Raw genomic sequence first — 7,608 nt, 5'->3', positions numbered from 1 at the left:
TGTTGCAATTGTCCTCAACATTAATTTCAGAATAAGTTTTAATATGTTATTCCATAAATGTTGGAGAGCAATTGAACTAAGACATTTTCCCCAGGAAATGAGAAATAATTATTTTAATACTACCATGAGAAGAAATAACTATTTAAGGGCATCCAGTGGCAAGCCCAGCAGCCCTATAAACCTACCACAAGAGTCAAGTTCATTTGAATGACTATCTTACGGGAAAACCTAGCAGAATCACTTTGAAGCATTTTTAACATAAGAAATAACATGTACATGTTAATTTCTTAGTCACCACAGGGCCATATTAAAAAGATTTGCAATAGTTGAGGGATTGTTCAAGGTTATGATATCACCCATCAGACATCTAAACATGAGGTGCACAAGACTCAGAAAAGAAATTCAGAAACTTTTAGTTTTACATTCGGTAATGGGTCCCTGGGAGTACCTGGGTGTCCTTGACACTGTGCTATGGTTCGTTTCTGCTGCTCTAGGCATTTTGCTGAATACTATTTTCATATCTTTATGGGCATGCAGTCATAAACAATACCAAGAAATGGTAGAATAAGCATATGAACTTATTTGGTCTTGTTTACAGTACAAATTCAGGAAACGTGAAACTCTTAGGATTGAATGAATACTTACTGCTTTTTATGTTTTGAAATAATTGAATGTGTTTTTTCAAAAAAATAGAGTGGAATAAATTTGGAGCAAAAACATTTTTTAGTCTATGATGAATGTTTAATTTTACTAGAAACTAAGTCATTAGGTTTGAAGTATAGTGAGTGGTGGAATTCCAGTTTGTTATTTCTTCATAGTGATATATATATATCCTCATCTTAATAAGAAAATCAATACAATTGAGTCTTGAAATCATAACAACTTTAAAGCCAAAAATACATTATGATTCATAATGTAGGGTTTCATACATAAATCTGTATAACTGCTTAGTACATACAAATATTCAGAAAAAGGACAATTTTCTTGTGATAGAATTATACTATGTTATGATTCATTAATGGTAGACAGCATAAAATATGAAAATATTATAAAATATTTATATTCTTGGTAGACAGCATAAAATATAAAAACATTATACTTTATGATGTCTACCAATAATAAATCAGGGTGTTTCATATATATACAAATTGAAACAAGTGTCTTAAATAGGATTGTTAATGCCTTAAAAGACAATGCCATTTGATTAACTTTGTGTCCCCATGTTTGTCACATAGCAGGAGCTCTATAAATGCCTACCAAGTTAATGGAAGAATTTCTAACAAGTGACCTGAGGAATTTACAATTCATAATGTAGTACACATTATCTCATTAGATGTACAAAGTGTGTTGGCATAATAATGTTTCATCATTCATTTGATGTAAAATCAGAATTTTGAAAGCTCTTTTGATTAATAAATTTGGTCATATTTTTAATTTATAATTTATATAAAAAATAATTTTATAAGGCCTAATGACATGCATATCCCTGCATCATACAGCTCACCAGAGGTTTTGACAAACATGCTATATTCCCACATAAACATAAGTAGGTCTTAAGTTATGTTGATGACTTATTTTCCCTAAGATGGGCATCATTTCCTGCTAACAAAAATAATTCCTCTGTAGGCTATGTACTTACCAGGGAATGCGAAATGAAAAAAAATGTACTCTTAGATGGATTCAGGGTTTCTAAACAAACATCCCTGATATGGGAAATTCTTAACAGAAATACAAAGTAAAATGAATTAAAAAGCTGCATTATATAAACTGAAGTGTTACCATTCTTGACTTGTATTTATTCCTAGTTTAGTATTATTTTGACAATTTAATTACTATTCAATTCCCCATGGGGTTTTGTTTTTCATAAAATATGGTCATTGTAATACTAACATACCTAAATGCAGCCAGTCAAGGTCAGGTTGATAGATTGCACAATTTTTAACATAAGTGTAAATAATATTAACATGAAATTTAGAAAGAAAGCTAAGAAAGCATCAACCTTAAACTTTCTCTACATCAACATCTGAATAGCCTCCATGACCTCAGTTTCATTTCTCGCCAAGGAAGTCTTAGAAAAGAGACTTCTAGAGTCTTTTTATAGTTTAATTGTTTTTGCATATAATGCATTTATTATTATATAATAATAATAATATAATTATACTATATTATGATTCATTTATTATTATTTCCACTATCATCATTATTAGTTTCGACTAATAGCTTTAAGAAGATAAAGGCCTCGGGAATTGTTCCATCAAAAAACAAAGCTTTATCCTTCCTACTCTGGACTGATGGTTGTCTCATCTTCTAGAAAAAAATCCAGTGACTAAAGATGATAATTTCTTTTGACTATAATCATTTTTTGACTGGACTATGATATAGAAAAAAAGGTACAATTAATGAAAAGAATATGAGAATGTATTTCTCACTACAGCACAATATTTGTACTACATATTATACTGTTTCTCTACAAATTTAAAAATTGCTTTCTTATATTTTAACCTAGCATCTTCATCAACATGATCTAACTTATAATTACATTGCAAAGATTTGAAAACTGACAAAATGCAAGTAAGTTACTCCAGGTGATTTAACGAGGTAATTGCAAAGCCCTGACTGTTATAAGAAATCTAAGATGGCCTGATGCCTACTGAGAAAACTATCACTTATTTCATCATTGGTTCAGGGTTTTTCCTAAAATACTTTCAGAAAATTAAATTTTAAAGGCTTTTCATTAACATTAAATCTAGCTAGATCATGTTTTTCTAGACACAGTTGACAGATGTACCTCACATTTAAATAAAGAACAATATGTGTTTCCATATCTAATAATTTTGTTTGTTAACCTAGCACTTTATTACATTGGCATACAATCACTATCACTATTTTATTTTAAATCAGCACTTTAGAATGCTCTAAGAAATTGATGTTTCAAGATATTTTAATATAAGAAGGCTTGAAGCATCTGTGCTTCAAGATTTTATTTTGGGAAATCTCACTTAGACCCATTTATGTCTTAATAACATAAACAGCAATCTTTAATTTTCTATAGTGATGTCAGGATACATCCCACTCCCCATAAGTTTTGGTATCTTGTGGTATGTTCTATATATTAAAAACCTGTCAGCTTACCTAAAAAAATGTTAAGTGAGAACATTAAGGGTGGCCAAATCATTACTTCTAATTTTTTCCCCTAAAAATTGTGTTTTTAAAATACTTTGCATACTCTTGAAACAACATGTAATGAAAGTTGTGTTAAACTTTGAATAATGAGAGATTCAGTGGTTCTCAAACATTTCAGCAGCAGTTTTTACTAAAAACTTAATAGAAATGAGGTAGGGATGAAATGTTTTAATAGCATTTTCTTTTATGTCATGTATGCGTGCATGTTTGAGTAAAAGCCCTGCCAATTGCTAACTGCAAGACTTAGTAAATTCATTTCCCCAGACTAGAGACTCTTCATTTGAAAACTGGGGTGCAAATAATAGCTTACCTCATGGAGTAGCTGTGAAGATTGAGTATGACAATGTTCGTGCAGTCTGAAGCAGCTTGTACCACTAAGAAAACAACAGCAATATTTACAAATGAATCAGATGAGAAGCTCTGGTGAAGTACAGGTTGGAAGAACTCAAGTCTCACTTTCTTTTTTTTTTGACAAGATTTCTTATTTAAGTCTCACTTTCTTAGCTTTATCCTTCCAGGTATTGTTAATGGTTCAGAAGGTGAATTTCAAACAGTTTCTCCTCTTCATTCCCCCATTAAACTGAGGTTTTATCTATAATGCAGAGAAGAATAATAGTTTAGACAAATGATGGGTTTTCCTTATTACATCCTGGATTCTTCCCTACTGTTTTATTAAGATAAGGAATCAGACTTATTTCCCTGATTACAGAGACCCACACATGAAAACAGTTTTAGGGTGAAAGGACAATGAAGAGCTAGCACTCAGAATGGCTTTTACCTCTCACACAATGGCTGATATTGGTAAGGGTAATAAATGCCAAAACAGGTGACATTAGTTATTCATTGAACTTCATGGAGCTCAGAAAGTCCAGGATTGTCTGCTGCCATTTTCTTATCTTAGAGCCTAACCCTATGAGAACAGGAAACAACAATAACAACAAACCAAAACAAGCTAAGACAATTCCACTGAGTTGGGAACACTGGAAAGCTTTTGTTCTTTATTGACTGAAATATTCCTCCCCATTATCTCCTAAGACCGACAATCAGATTGAGTTCCAGGGTTAAGGGGTCCACATATTAAAACACAGCACAGGTTTTATGGTCTGACCAGGGCATTGTGATAGGTTAATACAAAAATATTTTACCTAGCACACTGGATAAAAATTATAGGTCAACAATTTTGGATGTAGGTAAGCTCTTCTGAATTCAGCTTGACATTCTTCATGCATCTGTGGTCTACAGGTCAGCTAGGAGGTTCTCTAGGGTGACAAGAGCAACTGAGTCATGTGTTTTTCATCTCCTAGCAAGCTAACGGAACTTAACTACATACTTCCAAAGGCAATATATGGTGCACCCATCCCAGGATCTTTCAAAATGTCATCCAATCATGGCACCAGGCTCAAAGTCATAAAATTGAGAATCTGTATCAATCCTAGATGCAGCTCTTTGGATATACTCTTTGCTCCAGAGACCTGTGAAAAACCTAGAAAAGAAAAGTTACCTTTCTGGTGTAACCCAACAGATAACTGTGAGATAGAACCAGAAAAACTACAAAATCACCCTCATTTTGAGTATAAAACAGAAGGAACATTGCAGTCACTGCTTTATGACAATTCTGAAATCTAGTCAGGCAAATGTCACTAGGTCTCCTTACTCTAGGAACAGAGAATTTTCTTGATCAGAGCTTGGTTCTGCTCCCTAGAAATCAGTCCACGATTCATTGCATTTCTTGCCTTTCATCTCCATCCATTTGGATGTCCTTTTATTTCCACTCTTTTGGCCACTTCTGAAAATGTTACTGAAAAATACACCTCTGAGGATGTTTCTTCCCATTCCTGTTGAAAGAAACATAGGGACCTGTAGATCTTTTTACAATTTTGAAGTACCCTTTTATCCTTGCAAGCAGTGCCTTTGTTAGTCTAATTCACTTTAAAATTTTGTAGCTTTCAATAAATTTGATTATATCATTTCCATTCGTCAAAGGTCATACCCACCGAACTCTATACTTTGCTTGGGTATGCCAGGCTGCTGTGGGGGTACACTTACGATTTGGAGAAACCTTTTTGTCTAGTTGAAAGGGTCTAATACACACTATCTGAATTTTCTCAGATGTTTTAAGAAGGCGTTTAACAGCCATATCCTTGATTTTGACATTGCTTCAGATCATGTTTAAGAATATTTTATACATCATGGAAAATAGATATTAAAATCCGTTTTATTTTCCGTCATAGGTTTAGGCAAGTTACGTGCCTCCACTTCTGGGGTTTGGTGAGTGGCTATCTGGCATCAGGGGTGGGGAACAACTGGCCACATGCGTCTCATGCTCTAGGAGGCCAGCTCTTGTCTTATTCACATGGCATGTTATGATTCTGTAAATGGACAGAAAGGAGGAAGGCCTGAGACCTGGTATATGGTTACTTCCATTGCAATCTATTGGCCAGCTCAGATTCAAGCATTAGGAAAATAGACTGCTTCTATGGGAGATTAAAGAGTGGTAGGCATTTTTGCAATATGCCATAGTACTATTAATAATAACATGATCTATTGGCTGAACTTATGCAGCATCAGACAATCTGGAATTGATTGCTGTCTTTTGTGTTCTCTGTGAGCACCCCACATGATGTGAGAAATAGAAATGAACAGTGATTGGAGACCAAGGAATGTTTTCTGCTCCTACCATCTGTTAAGATTTCTCTCTGATAGCTTATTTAGTCTAAGAACAAGGATCACTGGGGCAAAAAACATGGACAGACTTTATATACCAAACTGGGCATTAGAAATGGCACATGCAAAATATCATATATACCAAAACAGTTAAAAATAGACACAAATTACTGTGACTTTTAGATTACTGGAGTCAAAAAAGAAGTTCTCCAAGAGGAAAAATAAACAAATCTCCAACAAAATGATCATAATCAGAATGACTGAATTTTTCAACAGCCACAATTGAAGCAAGAAGATAAAAAACCAATGCCACTTAAGTTTTGAAGACAAATATTTGCACGCTAGAAATCTATACTCATACAAACTACCAACCACATGAGAGTTCAAGAATTTTAAAAAATCTGCTACTCTCATACACTTTCTTAGGAAGTTATCCAAGGGTATGATCCACCACGAAGGGAGTAAGACAAAAAGGAGAAAGAAGGAAAGAGAAAAAAAAAAGAAAGAAGGAAAGGAAGGGAGAGAAGGAAAGAGAGAGAGACAATATACACCAGAAGCAGATCTCATGCTGAAGATAGGAGAAGAAAATTCCTGGATGATGGTGTGATGGACGAAGTGCATCCTGGGATCATTTCTGTGTCCAGGTATAAAAGTAAACTTGTTTAGTTTTGAGTAAGTTTAAAAACTTGTAGACAAGGAGAGGAAAGAAATAATTATCTATCAACCTAAGTCAGTGGAATTATTATGTAGATTATGTATATCTGAAACTAAATCACAAAACAGTGAATACCTATGTTTCTGACCTGCTGGTTACACTAAAGCCTAATGTCTTTCTGCTAATCAATACCTCTGCAAGAGTCTTCTGATTCCTTTAGGCCACAGTAAGGAAGAAAACACAAAATTTCAGAATAAAAATAATTACCCTAAGTATTCATACATGCTTATATAGTCACAGAAGTATTCCTGGTAAGATACTTGGCAAGCAGAGAAGACCGATTTCCTCTGGATAGGAGAAATGGCTGGTTGGTGGGATATTAGACTGACCATTTTCACTATTTACCAGTCCTCTAAGATAGAAGAGGCACATTTTTCAAATGTAAACCTTTTCATTGTTTTATTTTCTAAACATCGGTTTAAAATAGAATATAAAAAAAAGCTTTCACTATAAGTGATAAAATTACATAAAATTTTGACTGTCCTGAAAAACTGAGTTTGTCTCCAGAGTACTGGTCCTTACTCTGCTCTGCAATTTGTTGCCCAGCATACCTTTAGTCAAATAGGTAAGCATGCTATTAGACTCAGTTTTCTCATCTGAAGTTCATTAACATTTAACATAATAACATTTAAAATTCATATTTAGTGTAATTTACATTAAAATGTTATGACTGCATAATTTTCTTTTTTATGTAACACAACTTTTGTTGTTGTTAAATAAACCATTTAGCCCCTAGAACAGTATCTGACACTGAGTGAACACTAGAGGTTTGTAAAGTGAATGACTGAATATAAATCATCTCAATTATTATTAAAACAATCTGCTGAAAGTCTGACATTTTAGGTAGAGATTGATGTTGGATAAGCCGTTAATATGCAATTGTGCCCTTTCTGGAGCTGCAGCATGTATCAAAGTGCTTACAGTTGAACAATAGAATGTAAAGTTTTGTTCAGACAGAAGCTGTTATTTGTTTGCTGTTATCTCTTCTCTCTCCCTTACTGACTGCAATGATCCATATTTAGTCCCAAACTTATTTGTGATTAGAT

At 33.6% G+C, this 7,608-nt stretch overlaps 1 long non-coding RNA gene across 1 annotated transcript in view; it reads right to left on the bottom strand.

Annotated features, from left to right (window-relative positions):
- Positions 1-2,794: 2,794 nt before the first annotated feature.
- Positions 2,795-7,608, bottom strand: part of LOC144581430 (uncharacterized) — an 85,506-nt gene continuing 80,692 nt past the window's right edge. The window contains exons 3-4 of the long non-coding RNA XR_013532253.1: positions 4,329-5,018; positions 2,795-3,775 (exon numbers count right to left, since the gene is read on the bottom strand). This is a non-coding gene — a long non-coding RNA (uncharacterized LOC144581430). The remainder of the gene's footprint in view (positions 3,776-4,328; positions 5,019-7,608) is intronic.

This window comes from Callithrix jacchus, chromosome 2 (assembly GCF_049354715.1).
Source record: "Callithrix jacchus isolate 240 chromosome 2, calJac240_pri, whole genome shotgun sequence".
Classification (NCBI taxonomy): Eukaryota; Metazoa; Chordata; class Mammalia; order Primates; family Cebidae; genus Callithrix; species Callithrix jacchus.
Note: the sequence above shows the minus strand (reverse complement) of the source record. Positions and strands in the feature narration are given on the sequence as shown.